The following is a 25,428-nucleotide window of genomic DNA, read 5'->3' on the forward strand; positions in this document are numbered from 1 at the left end:
GAACTAAATTCTTAGTTTTCCTTCTTTTATGTTGAGTTTAACTTAAGTATGTGGTTTCCCGTGACTATTAAACATGTTAGAAAAATTGAGTTGGTGTTTGGTTTAGCTATTCAGAAACTAGTTCAGTAAGAGATTTGCTGGATGCTTCAGTGTTCTCTTAGTGGATTATAGTGCTTGAGTAGTTTTTGCCTTTGTGAATTTTACTTTCTTATTTCTATGAATGAAGCACTTCTATAAATTGATTAAATTTGCCAAATTATGACTTCTTTATGTTAATATAATATTTGGAATTATAAATGATTGTTTCACTTTTTTTCTTATGAGTATCTCTACTGAATGACTTTTCTAATTTAGCATTCTGGTTTGCTTTAATTTTTTTAAAGACTGTTGAGTTTCAGGAAATTGAATTGTGATCGTGTACTTTTTTGGTCTGATATGTGAAAGAGGGTTTTTTAATAATATTAACTGTTGAGATGTTAAAAAGATAAGACTTACTATCTTTTGGCAAGTGAACATGGTTTCAGGATATAAACAGATTAAAAAGAATACTTAAATTGTAGTTAACTTGGTCTTTCTCTAATCTCACCAGGTGTTTCAGCTGTCAGAAACTTGCTGATCTCAAAGTTAAAAAAAGAAAATAAAAAACCTAGAATGAGAAGTGCTGTAGCTGAGTAATATGTAGTTAAACAGTGTATTCTCAGTAAGTGGTTTAGGCATAATTTGAAGGAAAGTTTCCCTTTTATTGCTATTATATAATAATAATTGTAGTGGTAGTGTGAAGAGCACTTACTGTGCTCTGTATTGTGTTAACTGCTTCTCATGCATTGTTAATCTTTATAGTACTTTCTGGAAGGTAGGTACTGCTGTGTAGAAATTTTTTTTTTTGTTTATAGTGAGCTATTTCTTTTCTTTAGGATGAGTACATTATCTTCACAGCATTTATTATAAGGAACACTTGTCTATATATCTTCTTGTAGGGAAGAAGAAGCTAGACTTTTGTACTTAAGGTCTTATAGGGATTTTGTTTCCTAATTGAATATATATATAGTGTGTTAAAACCTTTATTCTGATTTTTTATAAGTCAGGTATTGCTTAAGGGATGACACTGGTTTAACTTATTCTGACCCTGTTCTATCACAATTATGCATTTTTTCCTTTTTTTAATAAGATATAACTTACATTTTTATATAAATTAAGTTGTAACTTATGTATGGTAAAATTTAAAGTATAGAGCTGAATGAGGCTTTTACATACATGTTCACATATGTAATTACCATACAGATCAAGATGTAGAACATTTTCATTGCCCAGAAAGTTCCTCATACTCTTCCCTTTCCAGTCCAATAGCCTTTTCCCCCTGAGGTAAGCTTCTTTCTGAATTTTATCAGCATTGCTTAGTTCTGCCAGTTCTTGAATTTTATGTATATAGAATTATATAATATGCACTCGTTTATATGTGGGTTTTTTCAACCAACATACATCTTATTGTGTGAGTATCAGTAGTTCATTATTTTTTACTGCTGAGTACTATTCCATTGTATGAACATGCTACAATTTTTTTTATGTATTCTCTCTGTAATTTTATTGGATTCTCCAAGTCTCTGACCTCTCTTTCCAGCATTCTACACTGCTTTCCTTCCTCTAGTTGTCCCCTTTATTGTTACCTGTCACCTGCACAATAAAATGTAAACTCCATAACATACCATACAACGGTTTCACTGCATCTATTCCAGAATGCCTAGAATTACCTGAATAAACTAAGTCTGATGTTTCATATATTTAGTTTTAGTCCTAATTATATGTTGTCACTCTTCCCCAGCCTCTCACCTCCCCAACTGTCATTGTCCTTCCTCCTGCTCATCAGCTTATCTCCTGAAATAGTCCATCTCAAGCATTATCTTATCCTTTGACCCAGACCTAGTCATACTGCAGTAGAGTGTTTTCTTTACTGGACTGTGAGCTCTTTGAACGTAGACACCATCAATGTCTTATCTTAGTAGCACAGTGCCAGAGTACTGTGTGTACTTAGTGAATGTTTGTAAAATATGGAACAATGAACAGAATTCTCTCTCAGTCAACTAGGGATTCAGAATGTTGGCTGGAATGGGATGAGGACATGGGCACTTCAGTTGCTATTGGGCTGTAGGAAGGAGCCAATGAGGACACTACAGCATTATACATATTTTGGAAGGCAATAAAATATTACCCAAGTCTTCTTTGAATCCAATTTTTAAAAAAATGACTAGTAATGTTCTTAGTTGAGACCTTAAGGAAAACTGTTGATTTTGATTACTCTTTTCAAATGAAGGCATTAATCCCTGTTATGGAAATTGGAGTGTTTGCTACTAATGGTATTCTTTCTGTGAGTTTGTAATAGTTATTTCTTTAAAGATTTTAAAGGATGTATTAGATTAGTACAAGTAGAAAATTAGGAAGACTGGTCACATCTATAAAGAAAACTTTTTCTCATTTTCCTGAGGGTAAAAAAATAGTGGAGTATAGAAGGAAATTGAATCATAGTCTGGAATTGTGGTAATATTTTTGATTTTTATAGTTTAGGAAGCTTGCTGTTTGATGAAAATTATTTTTAAAAATTTTGTTTTTATCATTGCAGGTCTGTAATATATAAATAATATGCTTAAGAAACTTGAAATATTGTAAAGTATTTTATACTAGTTTTTTTCTTCCATATTTGAAATTAGGCTGGTTGGGTTGGCCATTGTAGTCACCTGGGGGATTTTTATGCCTTCCAGCAAGTTCAAAGCAAGGAGAGGTTCTTCCCCACCGGGATCAATTTGTTGCTTTTCCTCTTTGCAGCTTCTGCCATAAAGGTTGAATACAGAGTTGGACATTGACCCCATCTCATGCTGTTTCTTCTGATCCCTACAAGGATTTTCTTAGACATAGATTCTTATCAAATGTCAGAACTTCAGTTATTTGTTTTATTTCATCATGGATATGAAGTATGTTTAGTTTTCTTGTTGATAAATTTGAGTATTCAGAGAAATAAAACCTTGAGGTTGTTTGACTTACGTCTATTTGAAAGATTTTAGGTTAGTTTCTCTTCTCAGAGGCTGATAGGTATACCTCAGTTTCAGACTCGTCTTCATTCTGTGCTTCAATATTTTATATGGTCAGCCATTGCTTTTTTCATTTTGCAGAGTTTCCGAATCCAAGGATTTGAAGTTCTTTATGAATACTTACCTTATATTAGCTAATTTCCTTAATTTTCAAATTAAGTTCTCTGTACTTCACTCTTTAGTAGCAATGTAGATGTGTGCTGCCCTTTGTTGTAATGTGAAAAAGAAAAGACTTTTAAATTAATAAAAATATTTGTTCTTCATTCTAGATGAGATTGCACAATGTACATTTGACCTTTTTCAGATATATTGCCAAGTAACATTTAGTATTTTTGAAATTTTATTTTTTTATGGAAGTCACATATTTATTTACGTATGAGCAAATAGTATGGAGATGTTTAGAGTAAGTAAAACTGTCCTCTCTCACGCAGTACTGTACTCCCCATAAATTATTGGAAATAGCTGATAAGTATTCTGCATCTTTCTCTTTCCATTTGCCAGTATATCTTGGACATTTTTCCATATATGGATTATATTTAATATAATTGTTTCCTTGTTGATAGAGATACTTCGGTAAATCTCAGGGTTTTTTGCTTATATATGCAGTGCTGCAATAAATATTCTTCACTACATTATTGGAATTGTGTGAGAATGTAGGATAATTTGTAGCAATGGATTGCTGGGTCAGTGTATATGTGCAGTTTAATTTCTGATATTGCAAAATTGCAATGAGATTATATCACTTAATGTTTTTGTTAGCAGTGTTTGAGAATATCTCTTTCCCCACACCCTGCTAAATATTAACTCCTGTCTTAATCCATGCCCATCAGTGAAAAGTGGATATTTATTGGTGCATTTTTTTTAATTCGAAGGACTTTAAATTTCCAAGTCTTTTGAGAAAGTAAAATTAATGCAATGCAAATCAGAACATCCAATTAATAAATTTAACAAGCCAAAGTAATTTTGTTAACAGAATTAACCCATTTATTATGCGCTAGCAATGTCTGGTGGCAGACTTCACTGTGACGGCAGGAGTGGTGTTGTAGTTGTAGGTCCAGGCACCATTGGCTACCGTTTTCATGTAGGAACCACAATGCCAGATCCTCACAGCTTGTCTTTTCCCTTTGGTTTTGCCACAGAAGGAGAAAATGTATTTGGCATGCTGATTTATTTCACTCTTCTTCGCCATTTTCCTGAGGGGGGGATCATAATGGGTTCTGTATTTACCGATGATTCCGACCTTCTTGGTGCATTTAACTCTACTGTGGCAAACTTGGTCTGAGCCTAGAGAGCTCTCACTGTGTTTTAAATTTACATTTCCCTAATGACTAATGATGCTCAACATCTTTTCAAGTGATTATGTGCATTTTTATCTTCTTTTAGGTGAAATGTCTGTTCATGTCTTTTGCTCATTGTCTAGTTGGATTGTTTATTTTTTTACAGTTGTCTTGAGAGTATGTATTGTAGCTACTGGTCCTTTGTTGGATAGGGTTTTTCTAAGTACTTTCTCCCATTCCAGTCTGTGACTTGTGTTGTCATCTTCTTAACAGGGTCTTTAAAGTTCTAAGTTTTCATGAGGTTCAGTTTATCATATATTTTGGTTTTTTTGGAGATGGTATTGTGAATTTAATTTCAGATTCTATATGTTCATTGTTAGTATATAGAAATACAATTGATTTTTTCTAAGGTAGAATTCACCTAAAATATATTATTAATTTTAAAGTATAAAATTCAGTGGCTTTTTAGATTTGCAATATTGTGCAATTATCGCCTGCAACTAGTTCCATTATATTTCATCACACCCAAGGAAACCCTGTATCCATTAAGCAGTTAGTCCTCATTCCTTCCTCTCCCCCAGTCCCTGGAAACCACTAATCTGCTTTTTATCTCTATGACCTTACCTGTCCTGGATATTTCATATAAAAGGGATTATATAGTATGTAACCTTTTTGTCTAGCTTCTTTCACTTAGCATAACATTGGTTTTTTTGGTGTTTTTTTAAAATATTTATTTATTAGAGAGCACATGAACAAGCACGGGTGGGCTAAGGGGCAGAGGGAGAGGGAGAAGATTATTCCCTGCTGAGTGGAGAGCCTGATGTGGGGTTCGATCCCAGGACCCTGAGATCGTGACCTGAGTGGAAGTTTTAGGTGCTTAACAAACTGAGCTACCCAGGCGCCCCAGTAATAAATTTTTTTTATTTTTATTTTTTCAGTAAGCTCTACTCCAACATAGGGCTTGAAGTCAAGACCCTGAGATCAAGAGCTGTATGCTCTATCTACTGAGCCACCCAGATGCAGCATAACATTTTTGAGGTTCATCCATGTTGTATGTGGGTTCTTTCTTTCTTTTTCCTTCTTTCTTTCTCTTTCTCTCTCTCTCTTTTTTAAGATTTATTTGTTTGAGAGAGAGTACGTTCGTGAGTGGTAGGGGGAGGGGCAGAGGGAGCGAATCTTCAAACACACTCCCTGCTGAGCTGGGAGCCCTACCCAGGGCTCCATCTCAGGACCCATGAGATCATGACCTGAGCCAAAACCAGGAGTCAGACACTTAACCGACTGAGCCACCCAAGCACCTTGGTACTTCATTTCTTTTTATGCCTGAATAATATTTTATTGTATGGCTATGCTGTAGATTCTCTACCTGTTCATCTGTGGAGGGACATTTGGGTTGCTTACACCTTTAGGCTATTTTGAATAGTGCTACTCTGTGCATCTTAATCATTTTTAAGTGTATGGTTCAGTAGTATTAAGTATATTCACATTGTTATAAAACATATCGAGAACTTTTTCATCTTGCAAATCTGAGACTCTGTACCCATTAAACAGCAAATTCCCTTTTTACCCCTCCTCTCAGCCTTTGGTGACCACATTCTACTTTCTGTTTTCATGAATTTGACTATTTTAGATGACTCCTATAGATGGAATCAATCATACAATATTGGTCTTTTTGTGACTGGCTTATTTCACTTAGTGTAATGTCCTTAAGGTTCATCCATTTGGTAGCATGCGACAGGATTTTTTTTTCCTGTTTAAGGCTGTATAATATTCCATTGTGTTCATATACCACATTTCCTTTATTGATTCATCCATCAGTAGATGTTTGGGTTGCTTCCATCTCTTCGCTATTGTGAATAGTGCTGTTATGAATGTGGGTGTGCAAATATTCTTCAAGTCTCTAAATTTTTTTGAATATATACCTCAAAGTGTTATTGCTGGATCATATGATAGTTCTATTTCTAAGTTTTCCAGGAATATCTATACTGTTTTTGCACCACTTTACAATCCTACCAACAATGCACACACCTTCACCAACATTTGTCATTTTCTGTTATTTTGAAAACACCACCATCCTAGTGGATGTGCAGTGATACCTCATGGTTTCGATTTGCATTTCTCTGGTGATGTTGGGCATTTTTTCATGTTTGTTGGCCATTTGTAGATCATATTTAGAGAAACATCTATTCAAGTCCATATTTTAATTGGGTTACTTGGGGGGTTGTTTTGTAAGAATTTTTAATATATTCTAGACATTAATTCCTTATCAGATCAACAGTTTGGTGATATTTTCTCCCATTCTGTAGATCACCTGCCTGTTGACTCTCTTAATTGTGTGCTTTGATACACAGAAGTTTTTAAGTTTGATATACTTCCATTTGTCTATTTTTGTTTTTGTTGTCTTTGCTTTTCATATCCAAGAAATTATTGTCAAGTTTGCTGATGTCACAAAGCTTTTTCCTCTATGTTTTCTCCTAGGAGTTTTATCGTTTTAGGTCTTATGTTTAGGTCTTTGATTCATTTTGAGTTAAGTTTTACTTATGGTGTAAAAGAAGGATCCAGCTTCATCCTTTTGTATGTGTTTATCCTGTTTTCCCAGCACCATTTGAAGAGACTATCCATTTTTCATTGAGTGGTTTTGGCATCCTTGGCAGAGATCATTTGACCATTTTGTGAGTGTATTTCCAGGGTCTGTCTTCTGACCTTTGGTCTGTTTGTCTTTATGCCATTATCAGAGTGTTTTGATTACTGTAGCATTGTAAATTTACTTTTAAATTCAGAAATATGAGACATGCAACTTTGTTCTTTTTCAAAATTGGTTTGACTTGAGATCTCTTGATATTTGAATTTTAGGGTGAATTTATCTACTGCAAAAAAAAATGCCACTGGGAATTTATTAGTGATTATGTTGACTCTGTTAATTGCTTTGTATCATATGGACATCTTAATATTAAGTCTCCCAATACTTGAAGACTGGATATTTTTCCGTTTGTGTTTTCTTTAACTTTTTTCAGCATTGTATTGTGGTCTTCAGTGCGCAAGTCTTTCATCTCCTTGGTTAAATTTATTCCTAAGTTTTTTATTCTTTTTGATGCTTTATTTTTTTTGAGGTTGTTTATTGTCAATATATAGACACAACGGATTTTTGTGTGTTAACTTTATGTCCTACATTGGTTGAATTTGTTTATTATAACAGTTTTTTTGGTGGTATTTTGGGGTTTTCTATATAAGGTCATGTTGTCTATGAAGAAAGATAATTTTATTTTTTTCCTTTCCAATTTGAATGCTTTTATTTTTTTTCTTGCCTGATTGCTCTGGCTAGGACTTCCAGTACTGTGTTTGATAGGAATAGCAAGAGCAGACGACCTTGTCTTATTCTTGGTGTTAGAAGAAAAGCTTTCAGTATTTCACCGAGTGTGATTTTAGCTATGTGTTTTTTTGTAAATGGACTTCGTTATGTTGAGGTAGATTTCTTCTATTCCTAGTTTATTCAGAGTTTTGTTTATCATGAAATGGTGTCGCATTTTCTTAAATGTTTTTTTCTGCATCAATTGAGATGATTTATGTTGTGTTTGTTCATTCTGTTAATGTGTGGTATATTACACTGATGGATTTTCATATGTTCAATCATCTTTGCATTCCAGTAATAAAGCCCTCTTACTATGGTGTAATAATCCTTTCAATGTGCTGTTGAAATCAGTTTGCTTTTAGTTCAGAATTTTTTGGTATCAATATTCATCAAAGATACTGGTCTATAGTTTTCTTGTGTCTTTGTCTAACTTTGGTACCAGGGTAATGCTGGCTTATTTAATGAGTTTGGAAATGTTTCCTCCTCTTCAATTTTTTGGGAAGAGTTTCACGAGAATTGGTGTTAATTCTTTAAATATTTGGTAGAACTCTCCAGCAAAGCCATTTAGTCTTGGACTTTCCTTTTTGGGGGAATGGGGTTTGATTACTGTTTCAGTCTTCTTACTAGTTAAAGGTCTGTTCACATTTTTTTATTGCCTCATGATTCAGTCTTTGTAGGGTGCATGTTCCTAGGAGTTTATCCATTTCTTTTTGGTTATCCAATTTTTTGGTGTACAGTTTTCATAGTATTTTTTTTATAATCCTCTTTATTTCTGTGACATTGTTTATAACATCCCCTTTTATTTCTGATTTAATTGAATCTTCTTTCTTTTTTCTTAATTAATCCCTAACTTGTCAATTTTGTTGATCTTTTCATAAAGCCAACTCTTTGTTTCATTGTTGTTTTGTTTTTCCTATTGTTTTTGTGTTCTCTATGCCATTTATCTCTGCTCTAATCTTTATTATTTGCTTCTTCTAGCTTTGGGTTAATGTTTTCCTTTTCTAATTTCTAGAGTTGTAAAGTTAGGTTGTTGATTTAAGATCTTTTTTCTTTTTCTAATCTAAGTATTTACAATTGTGCAGTTCCCCATTAGCATTGCTTTCATTGTATCCCTCAAGTTTTGGTTATGTTGTGTTTTCATTTTCATTTGTCTCAAGGTATTTTCTAATTTCCCTTTTTTTCTTTGTTTTGACCCTTTGGCTGTTTAAGAATGTTGTTAAATTTTCACAGATTTGTGGATTTCCAGTTTTCTTCGTGCTGTTGATTTCTAGTTTCATTCCATTGTGGTCAGAAAAGGTATTTGTATCATTTCAGTCTTGAATTTTTATGGCATGTTTCGTGGCCTAATATGTGGTCTATCCTAAAAAATGTTCCGTGTGTACTTTGAAAAGAAAGTATATTCTGCTGTTGTTGGGTAGATTATTCTTTATATGTTAGGTCCACTTGGTCTATAGGGTTATTCAGGTTCTCTATTTCCTTTTTCAAAATTTGTGATTGTTCTATCCAGTATTACTTTTTTGGGTGTGTTAATTGAGCTTTGTGTTGTGCATCATTTTGACTTCCTTATTTCCTTTTATGTGTATTTTTTAGTTTTTGTGTTTACCTTGGCAATTACAGTTAACATTTTACGATTATAATAATCTAGTTTGAATTAATACCAGCTTTGTATCAATAGTGTAAAGACTTATCTATACAGCTCCATCCCTCTTCTGTTTTGGTGTTACTGTCCCAAGTTACTTTATACAGTAGTACTGGCTTTTATGTTTACCCATGTAGTTGTCTTTATTGTTCTTTATTTCTTTTCATAGCTTTGAAATTGCCATATGGTGTGTTCTTTCATTGTAGCCTGAAGGACTTCCTTTAACGTTTCTTGTGGGCAGTTCTACTAGTGGTTAACTCTCTTCAGCTTCTGTTTTTCTGACACTATCTTAATTCCCCCTCTTTTTTGAAGGATAATTTTGCTGGGTATAGAATTTTTGGTTAAAAAGTTTTTTCTTTTAAGCGCTTTATTATGTCAATTCTTTGTAGCCTCTATGGTATGTGATGAGAAATAAGCTTTTTATCTTCTTAGGGCTCAATGTATGTGACTAATTGCTTCTCTCCTGCTGCTTTTATTATTCATTCTTTATATTTTGACCATTTTATATTAACGTGACAGTCTGGATCTGTTTGGAGTTTTCCTACTTGGAGTTTGTTGAGTTTGTTGGCTGTTTAGTTTCATGTCTTTTATCAAATTTTGGATATTTATCGTCATTATTTTTTGAAATATTCTTTCTACGTTTTTCTCTCCTTTGTCTCTCATTATAAATAGGTTGGTACACTTGATGGTGTCCACAGATCTCTTAGGCTCTGTGCATTTTCCTTCGTTCTTTTTTCTTTATACTTCTCAAACTGTAATTTCAGTTGACCTACTTTCATGTCTACTGATGATCTATTCTGCTTGCTCAAATCTTTTGAGATTCACTAGTGCATTTTTCATTTTAATTATTGTTCATCTCCAGAATTTGTTTGTTTCTGTTTTATAAATTTTTGTTTGATTCCTTTTTTATTTCTTTATTGATGTTCTTTATATTGAGTCATTATTCTTGTGGTTTTCAAGTGGCTCTTCTAACACAGTCATACCTGCCACAGGTGAGTAGGAACATTTAATCTGCAGGTTGGAAATTACTTTAAATGTAAATGGTATAAATATATCAATCAAAAGAAAGAAAATGACAGAGTGGATAAAAGACACACAACCATAACTATATGTAGCTTACAACAAATATACGTGGGCTGAAAAAGATATAAAAGACTATACCATACAAACATTAACCTAAAAAAGAAGCAAGAATGGTTACATTAAATTCTGGTAAAGTAGACTTCAGAACAAAGAAAATTACTAGGGACCAAGAGGAGACTAAATGATAAAAGCATCAGTCTACCAGGAAGATGTAATGAACCTAAATGTGTAGCAAAACAATAGAGCCATAATCTACACTAAAAAAACCACAAAAAACTGATAAAGCTGAAAAAGGAAAAGATGAATCCACAATTATAATTGAAGACTTTAATACTCTCCTCTTAACAACTGATACAACTATTAGGCATAAAATCAGCAAGAATATAAGAATCTGAACACAGTAAACCAACAGGATCTAAATGACCTAAATAGGGGCGCCTAGGTGGCTCAGATGGTTAAGCATCTCCCTTCAGCTCATGATCCCAGGGTCTTGGGATTGAGCCCCGTGTCGGGCTCCCTGCTCAGTGCAGAGCCTGCTTCTCCCTCTCCCTCTGCCATTCCCTCCACTTGTGCTCTTTGGCTCTGTCTATTTCTCTGTCAAATAAGTAAATAAATAAATCTTTAAAAAAACATAAGTGACCGATACAGAACATTCCCCCTAGCAACATGGAATACATATCTTATTCAAGTGCCCGTGAAATACTCATGAAAATAGATGACATCTTCAACAGTAGAACAAACCTGAACAAATTTAAAAGAATGGTTATTATACAGAGTATATTCTCTGACCATAATGGAATCAAATTAGAGATCAATAACAGGAAAATCTGTCGATTGAAAACTAACACGCTTCTAAATAATCCATGGCTAAAAATTCTCAAAATTAAAAAAAAAAAACTTAATGAAAATGAAAATATATCAAAATATGTGGAATACAGCTAAAGCAGTGCTGAGAAATTTACAGCATTAAATGTTACATTTGAAAAGAGAAAGTGTTCATATAATAGAAAATGAAAAGCAAAATAAACCCAAAGCAAGCAGAAAAAGAAAATAATAAATTTAAGAGTAGATATAAAGGAAATTAAAAAGAAAAAAAAAATCACTGAAACAAAAAGCTATTTATACGAAAAGTCAATAAAATTGATGAACTTCTAGCAGGACTGACAGAAAGTGGATAAAAATTACCAATTTAATAATGTAATGGGGTATCACTATAGACCCTTATGGACATTATAAGGGCAATAAGAGCTTACTGTGAACAACTTACAGACAAAATTTAACAATTTGGGTGAAGTGGCCCAGTATCTTAAAAAACACAACCAACCGCAACTCAGTATGAAATTTATATTTTATAGCCCAGTAACTGTTAAGGGCATTGAATTTAGAATTGTGAAACTCCCCAAAAAAACAAATCTCTAGGCCAAGATGGAAAGTTTCATGGGAAACTTTTCCAGGATTGAAGTTTCATTGGAAAATTTCAAGCTGGAGAATTATTTTAAACAATTTTAAGAAGAATTAACACCAATTCTATCTAATCCTTTCCAGAAAATGGAAGAGGGAACACTTTCCATTTCATTTTATGAAGCTAATACTACACTGATATCAAAACTAGATATAGTACAAAAACAAGAAAACTACAGACTACCGTCTCTAATGAACTTAGATGCAAAATATTCTCAATAAAATATTGGCAAATGGAACCAAACAATGTATAGAAACAATTATACACTATAAACAGGTGGGATTTATTCCAGATATGTGAAGTGGATTCAACATTTGAAAGTAAGAGTCCACTTTCATTCTTTTGCATGTTTATTCGGGTTTCTCAGCATCATTTGTTGAGAAGACGGTCTGTGTCTTTTGAATGTTCTTGGCATCCTTGTCAAGAATCGTTTGACCTTATATATGAGAGTATATTTTTGGGCTATCTATTATAGTCCATTCATCGGTATGTTTGTCTTTATTCACTACCACACTGTTTAATAGCTTTGTGGTAAGTTTTAAAATCAGGAAATGTGAGACCTGTAACTTTGTTTTTCATTTTCAAGATTGTTTTGGCTATTTAGGGTCCTTTGAAATTCCATGTAAGTTTTAGAATGAAATTTCCTATGTCTGCAAAAATGCTACTGGGATATTCATAAGGATTGCATTAAATCTACTTTGAGTACTATTAACATTTTAATGTTATTAAGTCTTCTAATCCATGAACACTGGATGTCTTTTCTTTTTTTTTTTTTAAGATTTCTTATTTATTTGACAGAGAAAGACATAGCGAGAGAGGGAACACAAGCAGGGGGAGTGGGAGAGGGAGAAGCAGGCTTCCCGCCAAGCAGGAGCCCAATGCGGGGCTCGATCCCAGGACCCCGGGATCATGACCCAAGCCGAAGGCAGACGCTTAACGACTAAGCCACCCAGGCGCCCCTCTTTTCATTTATTTTTGTCATCTTTAATTTCTTTTGGCAATGTTTTCAGTATACAAGTCTTTAGCCTCTTTGGTTAGTTTATTCCTAAATATTAACTTCAAAAATATTAATTAATTTTTAAATAGGCTCCCCTGCTTGGAGCCCAATGTGGGGCTCAGACTCATGACCCTGAGATTGAGACCTGAGCTGAAATCAAGAGTTGGACACTTAACTGACTGTGCCACTGAGGAGCCCCAGTATTGTATTCTTTTTGATGCTTTTGTAAATGGTATCATTTTCTTAACATTTTTTTCAGGATAGCCATTGTCTATTTATGGAAATGCCATTGACCTTTGCATGTTGATTTTTTTCCCTCTATTGTTATTTTAAATTTTTTTCCTAGTTTTATTGAGATATAATTTACATACATCACTATCTAAGTTTAAGGTGTACGGTGTAATAGTTTGACTTTCACATCCAATAGACCCTTAAATGATATGGGGGTTAGGGGTGTTGACCCCCTGCAGTAGAAAATCCATGTATAACTTTTGACTCCCCAGCAACTTAACTACTAATAGCCAACTGTTGATCAGAAGACTTACCAATAACATGAAGAGTTGATTAACACATACTTTGTGTGATACGTGTTAGATACTGTTCTTAAAACAAAATAGCTAGAGAAAAAATGTTATTAGGAAATTCATAAGGAAGAGAAAATACATTTACAGTACTGTACTGTGAAATAACTGCTTAAAACTGGACCCACACAGTTCAAACCTGTGTTGTTCAAGGATTGGCTGCATTGTGAAATGATTACTGCCATTAGTTTAGTTAGCATCCATCATCACATAGATTAAAATAGGAAAAGCAAAAACAGAAAAATTTTTTTTCCTTGTAATGAGAACTCTTAGGATTTACACTCTTAACTTTCCTGTATATCCCATAGCAGTGTTAACTGTAGTCATCATGTTGTACAGTACATCTCTAGTACTTAATTGTCTTGTAACTGGAAGTTGTACTTTTTGGCCACCTTTCTCCAGTTTCCCCCTCTCACTACCACCCCAACTCTGGTAATCATAAATCTAATCTCTTTGTGAATTTGTTGTTGTTGTTGTTGTTGTTTTCCTTTTAGATTCCACATGTAGTTGAGGTCATACATTATTTGTCTTTCTCTGACTTATTTCACTTCGCATAATGCCTTTAAGGTCCATCTAGGTTGTTGTAAGTGTCAAGGTTTCCTCATTTTTTATAGGTAAAGAATATTCTATTGTATATATTTACCACAACTTCTTTATTCATCCATTGATGGACACTTAGGTAGTTTCCATATCTTAGCTGTTTGTAAATAATCTGCTATGAACATAGGATGGCAGATATCTTTTCAAGCTAGTGGTTTTGCTTTCTTTGGATAAATACCCAGAAGTGGAATTGCTGGATCATAGGGTAGTTCTGTTTTTTGAGGAACCTCCATACTGTTTTTCATAGTGGCTAAACCAGGTCATTCCCACCAGCAGTACACAAGGGTTCCTTTTCTCTGTGTCTTTATCAGCATTTGTTATTTCATGTCTTTTTGATCATGGCCATTCTAACAGGCATAAGGTGATACCTTATTGTGATTTTGATTTGCATTTCCCTAATCACTAGTGATATTGAGTATCTTTTCATGTACCTGTTGGCCATTTATATATTTTCTTTGAAAAAATGTCTATTCAGATCCAGTGCCCATTTTTAATTGGGTTATTTGGTTTTTAGCCATGGAGTTGTGTGGGTTCTTTATATATTTGAGGTATTAACCCCTTATTAGATATATGGTCTGGAAATATTTTTCCCCATTCTGTAGGCTGTCTTTTCACTTTGTTGATTATTTCTTTTGCCTTGCAGAGTTTTTTTAGTTTGTTACAGTCCCACTTGTTTATTTTTTATTTTGTTGCTTGTTCTTAAGATATCTTATCCAAAAAGTCATTGCCAGGGCTCCTGGGTGGCTCAATTGTTAAGCTTCTGCCTTTGGCTCAGGTCAGGTTCCCAGGGTCCTGGGATTGAGCCCCAAGTCGGGCTCTCTGCTCAGCGGGGAGCCTGCTTCTCCCTCTCCCTCTGCCTGCCTCTCTCTCTCTCTTTCTGTCAAATAAATAAATAAAATCTTAAAAAAAAAAACACCAAAAAACCCAAAAAGTCATTGCCAATACCTATGTTAATAGCATGTTTTACTTCTAGGAGTTTCGTGGTTTCAGGTCTTACAGTTAAGTCTTTAATCCATTTTGAGTTAATTTTTGTAAATGGTGTAAGATAGGGTGTGTGTGGATTTTTGTATGCTGCAATTTTGATGAATTCATTTATTTCTGACTGTTTTTGTGGAATCTTCAGAATTTTCTACCTATAAGATCATGTCATCCACAAAGATAACTTTATCTCTTCCTTTCCAAATTTAATGCCTTTTATTTATGTGTCTTGCCTAGTTGCTCTGTATAGGAATTTCAGTACTATGTTAAATAGAAACAGTAAAAATGGGCATCCTTGTCTTGTTTCTGATCTTTGAGGAAAGGTTCTGTTTTTTGCCCTTGAGTGCAATGTAAACTGTGGGCTTTCCATATATTGCCTTTATTATGTTGAGGTGGTTTACTTCTATTCCTAGTTTGTTGAGTGTTTTTATCATGAAACAATGTTGATGTCAATTTTTTTCTGCATCAACTGAGATGCTCATGTTGTTTTTGTCCTTTCGTCCTTTATTTTGTTAATGTATGTTACATTGATTGATTGTCTTATGTTGAACTATCCTTGCATTTCAGTAATAACCCCCACTATGGTCATAGTGTATATACTTCTTAATGTACTGTTGAATTCTTTTTGCTGTATTTTGTTAATGTTTTTATTCCCTTTTCTACTTAGATAATTGAAGGCTCACAGATACCTTTCATAATGAAGCCATACTGTAGTATATAGTATTCTTTACTCTGTCTTTACTACTAAGGAAAATATGTTCACTGGAGTATGATAATGTATTTTTCAGTAATTATTCGTATACACCAATATTTGGTTGCACATACATCACATTAATCACAACATGTAATAGCCATATGATACCTGGATCCTGCACTATGGTTTTCAATCATGGCTGCACATTTAGCTCCCTAGGAGTTTCTTTTACTGGTGTGTGTGTGTGTGTGTGTGTGTGTGTGTGTGTGTTTGTGTGTGTGTGTGTATTCTTTTAATAATGAATCCTTTTAACTCTTTAAATATATTTAAAATTAACAATGCCAGAGCCACATTCCTAAATTCTTCAGAGGGGGACTGAGCATCAGTATTTTTTAAAAGGTCTCCAGTTGTAGACATGGTTGAGAAACCTGTTTTAGATGATTCTGACTACATATTAGAGTTGTCTGGGGTACTTAAAAAAAACTGTGGAAACTGTAAAACTATAGCATATTTGAATCAGAGACCCTAGGGAAGAAGTTCTGGCAATCTTTGTTTTTTTGAAAAGACTTAATTTTGCATAGTTAGGGTTTTGACCACTAGTTCACAGTTTTCTCAGCCACAGAAAAGAACAGTTAGCAAACTATTTTAATTGAGGTTATTTGCAAGGACCTTGAATGTGAAGTTTTTTATATTATGGGCTCAAAGGAGATCCACATGTTTAATATTTCAGGTATATAATAGCTAAGTTGTTCTCTTCTGACCATTAAGGAAATTGATGTCTAAAGCTATCCCAATAGAGATCCATCTCATTGCTGCATGGAGTGCAGTAATACAAGTAGGCAGGACCAAATTTTTTCTTAGGCAAATATGCTCATATGCCCAAACACATATTCTTTTTTAAGTCCCAACATTTAGCATAAAGCATGCTGGAGATGACTTTAGTTTGGTGTATTCATAGGGCAATAATTACTAGTCATTCACATATATTACAATAGACTAGAACCTTCCTATCAGTATGAGATGAGTGTATTAGGCTACTAGGGCTGCCATAAGAAAATACCATGGAGTGGGTTGGCTTGAACAACAGAAATTTATTTTCCTTACGGTTCTGAAAGCTGGAAGTCCAAGGCAGGTTTGGTTTCTCCTAAGGCCTCTCTCTTTGGCTCTAGATGGCCATTTTCTTGCTTTGTCCTTACATGGCCTTTTCTCTGTGTACGTGCATCCTTGGTGTCTCTTTGTATGTCATAATCCCTCCTTTTAAGAACACCAGTCAGATTGGGTTGGGGCTTACCCTAATGGCCTCAAGTTATTTACCTATTTAAAGACCTTGTCTCTAAATAGAGCCACAATCTTAGTATTGGTGGTTAGGGCTTCATTATATGTTTGGGGGGTGGGTGGGAGCACAATTCAGTCTGTAACACTGAGTTCAGAATGTTCTATATAACTGAATGAATTGAGTTGAATGAAATTATGTGGAATTGTTTTTTTGTAAGAAACATTTAACCATACCCTTAGAGTGCAATAACAAGATGTAATACATCAAGTCCAATATGTAACTTTAGGATTACGGTGGTATGTACTTTTGCCATCAGAAGGTATTTTAAAGTATTTAGAAAAAAATGTCATAGATCTGGGAGGGTATTATAGCCTTACTTTATATCATTTATGGTATGAATTTATTTTAAAAAATCATGACCCATTTTAATTTTTATGATATTGTCATAAAGAAACAGTAAAAGTTTGTTCTATTGCTATTTAAAGCAACCTGAAAGCTAATGATACAATGACAAATGTTGTAAAGATTTATATTACTCTTATATTCCAATTAGTAGAAATATTAAATAAGTTTTCTCTTTTGTGCACACACTGATGGCTAGGGAGAGGCAATTACCCAGAAACAGGCAACGTGTCTGGATAAAACAATTAAAGTTAATAAAAAAGAAAGGTTGATTTGTTGATTCCCATAATTGACTGATTGCAGGCTTTATGATTCACTTAGTTAGCCTGCTTTGTCTGTGTCCCTTCATTTAGGTATCCAGGCACCTTCTAGTTGCTCAAAACACAGTATATACAACAAAAACGTGTTTCCTATTCTGTTCGAACTTGGGTTCATTGGGAGAAATACATTAATCAAAAGTGATATAAATTAAATATTTTCAAGACATTAGAGCTCTGAAAGGAACAGTTCTTCAAAAGCCTATGACAAAGGAACTTGACATGGAGTGTTTGAGGAAGGCTTCCCAGAGTAAGTGACATTTAGAACTGTGATCTGAAGGAAGCTTAGGAGTTAAGGTTAACTAAATTAATGTGACGGAGGGCTGGGGAGAGGAGAGCGGAGGGTTCCAGATCAGAGGAACTACACGTGCAGAGGCCCTGTGATGAGAAGGGACACACTGGGCAACTTGAGAGAGGGCCAGAGTGGTTGAATCCCTGAGAACTGTGAGACCAGATGGAAAGGTAGGCAGGACCCAGCAAAGCCTTTTCAGCTGTGCTAAAGATTTGGGACTATGTCCTGTGAGAGAGAAAAATGTTGGGTTCCATAGAGGAGTGGTGAGCTTGAAAAGGTCACTGCCTCTAGACGTGAAAAACTGATTAGAAAGGAACCAATAGATCAAGTTAGAAAGCAGATGCATGAATTTTTAAAAATTCAGTCTGCTTGTGACACTATACACATATGGTAGTCACAGTAGGTACTGTTTTAGATGTCAGGGGTACATCAGTGAACAAAACAGTCTTTGCCCTCAAGCTTACTTTGTAGTGGGAGAGAGAAAATAGATAATCAAATAACTGTATAATCTGTTGGTTATCAGTAAGTACTGTGAAGAAAAATAAAACCAAAAGACGAATAAAGAGTGACTAAGGGTGCTGTTTTATTTAGGATTGCCTAAGAACTAAGATCATTGGATCTTAGGAACTGATCTCTGCATATACTTGGAGGAAGAACTCCAAGCAGAGAACATTAAATGCAAAGTACGTGGGGCCTGGTCAAGGAACAGCAAGGAGGCCAGCATGGCTGGGTTATAGTGGTAAGTGTTTGGAGATGAAGTCTAGGACTGAGTGCATTATAATTGGGTTGGACATGAACTATATGGCACTTACTACTTTGATATTTTATATATATAGCTTTATACTAAAATTTAGTCATTTATTTTGCTGATAATGTAGTTCATGAAAGTAAAATAGTGTTTTAGGTTCTAGACCAATTCCAGTGTATAGAGGGATAGTTTCCCCAGACCACCAAGCAGTTCTCACCATACCAACCTCCTGTCCTACAGTTCAGCTCAGTTCTGATACTGTTTCACAGATTAATGTTACAGTCCTTCAAGACTCCTCCTATCCTTGACTTCAGATGTTAATTATAAGCTCAGGTTGTCATCTGTGCTTCTGGACCAACTAGCTACCAATTATAGGTTCCCATAGCCCTGTCCTTAGACTTATGATGCCAGTTGCAAGTCCAGGTTGTTACCTTGTTACCTGTATTTCAGACCCACTGGCCATAAATCAGAGGTTCCCATGACTCCCTCCTTGGGTTTGATTAATTTGCTAGAGCAGCTCACAGAACTCAGGAAACCAGTATACTTACTAGATTTCCAGTTTATTATAAAAGGATATAACTCAGGAACAGACAGACAGAAGAGAGTCCTAGGGCAAGATATGTGGGAAGAAGTGTGGAGCTTCCATTGTCTTCTCTAGGCACACCACTCTCTTAGCACATCCCTATGTTTACCAGTCTGGAAACTCTCCAAACCCCATCCTTTTGGGGTTTTATGGCAGCTTCATTATATTTGCAGGATTGATTAAATCATTAGCCGATGTCAGTTGACCCAGGCTCTAGCCCATCTCCCCTCCAGAGGTCAGGTGGGTGGGACACATAGTTAGCATAGCACCCTCTAGCTAGCAGTCCCCAACCTTAGGTGATTTCCAAAAGTCATCTCACTAATATAACAAAAGACATCTTTATAACTCTACTCTTAGGAAATTCCTAAGGGTTTTATGAGCACTGTGCCAGAAACAGGGAGGAAGACCAAATCTGTTTCTTATAAATCACAGTATCACAAGTATTCATCATTTAATAATTTTTAAAAAATATTTATTTATTTTAGAGAGAGAGAGAAAGAGAAAGAAGCCGTGAGGGGTGTTAGGGGTGGAGGGAGAGGGAGAGAGTCTCAAGTGGACTCCATGCTGAGCTTGGAGCCTGATGTGGGGCTTGAGCCCACGACCCTGAGATCACCACCTGAGCTGAAACCCAAGAGTTGGATGTTCAACTGACTGTGTCACCCAGGTGCCCCTCATTTAATAATTTCCAAGAGCTGTTTTTTCTTCTTTTTATTTTTTAATTTTTAAAAGACTTTATTTATTTGAGAGAGCGAGAGGGAGAGAACACAAGTGGGGGCAGGGGTAGAGGGAAAGGCAGACTCCCCAACAGGACAGGGAGCCCGACGCGGGGTTCAATCCCAGGACCTTGAGATCATGACCTGAGCTAAAGGTGGATGCCCAGTGACTGAGCCACTCAGGCACTCCATATTTTTTTTTAAGATTTTATTTATTTATTTGATAGGGAGAGCGCGCACACAAGCAGGGGGAGTGGCAGGCAGAGGGAGAGGGAGAAGCAAGCTCCCCACTGAGCAGAGAGCCCGATAATGTGGGGCTCGATCCCTGGAATCAAGACCTGAGCCAAAGGCAGATGCTTAACTGATGGAGCCAGCCAGGCACCCCCTGAGGCGCCCCATATTTTGTCTTTTTAAATAAGAAAATACAGTCATCAAAAATACAAATGATTAGTGTTACTGCTTGAATTGTTGTGCCACCTCCCCCGACCTGGAATTCACCCCCACTGCCTCAGAGTAGGACCTGAAGTTAGGTACCTCAGAGTACCTTAGAGTAAACCTTATTTGGAGATAGGGTATTTACAGAAGTAATCAAGTTAAAGGTAGGTCATTAAGGAGGATGGGGCAAATCCACTTATAACTAACTGATGTCCTTATGAAAAAAGGGATATTTGGACACAGAGACATGCATATGGAGGGAAGACAGTTTGAAGAGACATAGGAAGATGATCAGTAAGCCAAGGAGAGGCCCGGAACAGATTCCTAACAACTCTTAATGTTTCCCTATACTTAATGAGGGTAATACTGTTATAAAACCTTCAGATTGAGGGGGTGTCTGGGTGGCTCAGTAGGGTAAGCCTTTGAGTCTTGGTTTCAGCTCAGGTCATGGTCTTGGGGTCGTGGGACTGAGTCCCAGGTCAGGGTCTGTGCTCAGTGGAGAGTGCTTGGAATTCTCTCTCCCTCTGCTTCCCCCCCAAAAAAATTAATAAAAATTTAAAAACCCCTTCAGATCTCTTACTGTGTGTATTTTACTAATTTCTAAAGCAATTTAAGTCTTTCAAGAAAATTTGGAATTAAAAGACAATAAAAATTAAACATTGCAGCATTATATTCATAGTTGTTTGCTTTCTAAGAAAAATTTAACTTTGAAACTAGAGGTTCTTCAGGGTAATACAAATGTTTTCCAAAAAGATTGACCTTTTTTTGTTTTGTTTTTAAACTTTTGTACCAAATATTTCACAAACTTATCTACTTAAAATTTATTATCAGATTGATTTTTTTTTAAATTCCATTCCGATATTATATTTCAGTGTAACTTTCTGTTGCTTCAGAGTGGTATGTTAAGAAGAAAATATGCCACCACTTGGTGGCACTACTTGGCTTAAAAATGAATCAGATTGTCTGCTTTTAACTGCTATTTTACATAAATGATTAAATTCAGAGGGGATCAATTTGATATTAAGCAACTTAATATAAATATTTGATTCTTATTTTGTAAACAAAATAATAATTGGTGTTGTAAACTTGAGTTGTATTTAAATGCCATATGGAATATAAAAATATAAACCAAGGCTTAGTTTGGTAGGGAGGGAAGCATTCCAATTTTTGATAGAAATATCTTTTTAGTTCAGGCATCATTTATATTCTGCCTTCATTTTCTTTGTCTCTAAGTGTCAGAAAAAATATTTTTAATATTAGAAACAAACATCTTCAACTTTTCTTTGTTATAATTTTCCAAGATGTGTATTTTATATAAAGCTAAGAAATTGGATTTTTCTCTTTAGGTGATCAAGGCAAATTAAACATATAGGAAAATAGAACATATAAATGTGTTTCATTATGTTTTTCTGCAGCATACTGAAAACTCAGGCAGTCCTTTTTAAGATATTCTATTTGTTTTATTTAAATAGAGAAAGGATCCAGAAATGTAAGATGTAGAAAATTACTATGCCCCAGACATGACTTTTACTCCTAAATAGTTGTTATATAATATCATAATAGCTAAAGCACTTGTAATTATTGTATTCTAGGTTGCATATACAACATATAAAAGATCGTGATCCATGTCTTATAATTCAAGTGTAATACGTACAGGAAAGTGCACAAAGTATAAGTATACAGCTCAGGGAATCACCACAAAGTAAACACCCCATGACCACCACAGATCAAGAAATAGAATACTATCAGCAACCCAGAAACCCCCTATGTTTCCTTTCCCAGTCATTCTCTCTTTCTTACTTCTTGGAGCAAGCACTGGCCTGACTTCAAAGAATATGTTTTTCAAGACCTGCTTTTTGTGCTTTTATATAAATAGAATTACATAGTAGTATTATTTTGTCTCTGCTTATTTTGTTTAACATTATGTTTGGGAGGTTCATGGATGTTTTCTGATGTAGTCATAGCTCACTTGTATTTTATCACTTTCTTTTTACTTGTGGACATTTGGATTGAATAATACAGTCATAACACTCTTGTACATGTTTCTCAGGGCACATGTACAATATTTATGTTGAGTATATACCAGGAGTAAAATAGCTGAGTCATTGGTGTATATGTGTTCAAATTTAGAAGATAATGCAAGAATTGTTTTCAATATGGTTGTGCCTATGCTCTCAATAGAATATGAGGGTTCATGTTACTCTGTATTTTCACCAGCACTTGATATTAATAGCCTCTTTAATTTTAGCCCTTCTGGAAGATGTATTTCCCTGATTCCAAATAAGATTGTACTTTTTCATAAATATTTTGGCTGTTTGTATATCCTGTTTTGTGAAGTTTCTTCTTTCCCCTCACCTTTTATTAATTATTATTACTTAATTTTCTATATTCCTAATTTATAGGAGTTACATACTTCATGGACATGAGCCCCATTTTTCCTATTGGTGTTTATGTCTTTTTGTTTTTAGGAGTTTTTATATGTGCTAGATACAAGACCTTTGTTGAGGTATATTAGTTAGAAAAATATATCCCACTTTGGCTTGATTTTTACACTACTTTACTATTTTTGATGAAAGGAAGGTCATAATTTTAATGTAGTTCAGCTTATTATTTTCCTTTATAGTCAGTGCTTCTTGTGTCCTGTTTAGAAGTCTTTCCCTGCTCCAAGGAGATGAATATATCTCCTATGTTATCTTCTAGAACAATGGTTCTTTTTTTTTTTTTAAGATTCTTTATTTATTTATTTGACAGAAGGAGACACAGCGAGAGAGGGAACACAAGCAGGGGGAGTGGGAGAGGGAGAAGCAGGCTTCCCACGGAGCACGAGCCCAATGGAGGGCTCGATCCCAGGACCCTGAGATCATGACTTGACCTGAGGGCAGATGCTTAATCACTGAGCCACCCAGGTGCCCTTAGAACAATGGTTCTTAACTAGAGGCAGTTCTCCCTTCCCCCACCCCCACACCTTCCACCCCTGTGCAGAAAATTTGGTAATGTTCAGAGACATTTTTAGTTCTCACAACTAGGTGAGTGGAGCACTCCTGGCATCAGGTGGGTTGGCTAGGGATACTTGCTAAACATCCTACAGTGCACAGAATGCTGAACATCCTGTAATGCACAAAACAGTTACCTAACCCACAGTGTCACTCGTGCTGAGGTTATAAGACACTGTCCTAGAGACTTTATTATTCTGCTTTCTACTTTCTGCCTAGAACTGATTATTGTATATTATTTTGCATATTGTTTATTCATTCAGATTTACTTTCTACCTAGAACTGATTGTGTATACACTTGACCTTTGAACAACATAGGGGTTAGTAACGGGCACTGACCCCTGCATAGATGAAAATCAATATATAACTTTTGACTCCCAGTAAACTTAGCTACTAATAGCCTACTGTTGATTGGAAGCCTTACTGATAACATAAACAGTGAATTAACACCTATTTATTCTTACAATAAAGTAAGCTAGAGAAAAAATGTTAAGATCATAAGAAAAATACATTTTTAGTACTGTACTGTTTTACTGAAAAAAATCTATGTATAAGTGGACCTGAGTAGTTCAAACCCATGTTGTTCAGGGGTCAGCTGTATTAATGTAAAGTGTAGAGGTCACTTTTTTTTCCTTAGGGATATGTATTGTATGAAGCACCATTTATTGAAAAGATTGTCTCCCCACTGCTCAACAGGATCACCTTTGCATAAATCAAGTGACCATATGTACATGGGTCTGCTTTTGGGCTCTTTTTTTTCCCCATTGGTTTACTTTATCTACCCTTACACCAAAACCATGCTGTTTTAATTTATATGGCATTATAGCAAGTCTTTATATTCAATAAGGCAAATCTTTCTACCTTGTTCTTCTTGATTCTTTGCACTTCCATATAAATGTTTATAGTCACATTGTCAGTTTTACAAAAATTGAATTTATCCATTAATTTGAGATAGAGTTGACATCTTTATAGTATTGTCTTCCAATCCATGAATGTCATATTATCCTTTCATTTATTTAGGTCAGGAATCTCAAATTCTGTGATCTCAAGACCCATTTAAATTCTTAAAAGGAACTTTGTTTATTTGGTTATATCAATGTTTCTCATCCTTGGCATAGTTGACATTTTGGATCAGATAACTTATTGTTTGTGGGAAGAGTTTCCCATTAAATGTTAATATAGATAACATAATTTTGTGAAGAATATACTTTCTAAAACAAAACTTAGTGGGAAGAGTAGCATTGTTATACATTTTTGCAAATCTCTTTAGTATCTAGCTTAGTAGAAAATAGCTGGATTCTTACACCTGCTTCTGCTTTAATCTGTTGGAATATCGTGACTCATGTAGGCTGTGAATAACTCCATTGTACAGTTTTGAGAGAATGGGAGTGAAAAAGGCAAATCAGGTCATTGTGTTATTATGAAAATAGTTGTGATTTTAAAGATCCCCTAATAGGGTCTCAGGGAACACCCCCCCCCCCCCACCGAGAGGTCTGCAGATGGCACTTTTCGGAACTGCTGCCCTAGAGATTACAACATGCATCTTTGACCTAGAAGAGTCTAATTAAGTTATTTTATATTTTCCAGACGATTAAAACACTTCAATTCCATTAATTCTCTCCCCTTTACCCCATTTATTTTCTGTAATACTCATGTATTTTTAACTCCGTGTGTATTTTGAGCCCCAGAAGACATCATCACTGTTTTATCTGATTCTTTTAGATATACCCACATAGTTACCTTTTTAAACAAAGATTTCTTTATTTTAGAGAGAGAGTATGAGTGTGGGGAGGGGCAGAGGGAGAGGGAGACAAGCAGACTCCCCACTGAGTGGGGAGCCCAACATGGCCCTTGATCCCAGGACCGTGAGATCATGACCTGAGCCAAAATCAAGAGTTGGACGCTTACTTGAGTGAGCCACCCAGGCGC

The 25,428-nt window shown here is 35.1% G+C and overlaps 1 protein-coding gene across 6 annotated transcripts in view; it reads left to right on the plus strand.

Annotated features, from left to right (window-relative positions):
- ZNF644 (zinc finger protein 644) overlaps positions 1–25,428 on the plus strand; it is a 97,911-nt gene that overhangs the window by 32,653 nt on the left and 39,830 nt on the right. The gene's annotated exons all lie outside the window — the stretch shown is intronic.

Source organism: Eumetopias jubatus, unplaced genomic scaffold, assembly GCF_037043125.1.
Source record: "Eumetopias jubatus isolate StellerSeaLion01/CBP00866 unplaced genomic scaffold, mEumJub1_p1.0 scaffold_4, whole genome shotgun sequence".
In the NCBI taxonomy this organism is placed as follows: domain Eukaryota; kingdom Metazoa; phylum Chordata; class Mammalia; order Carnivora; family Otariidae; genus Eumetopias; species Eumetopias jubatus.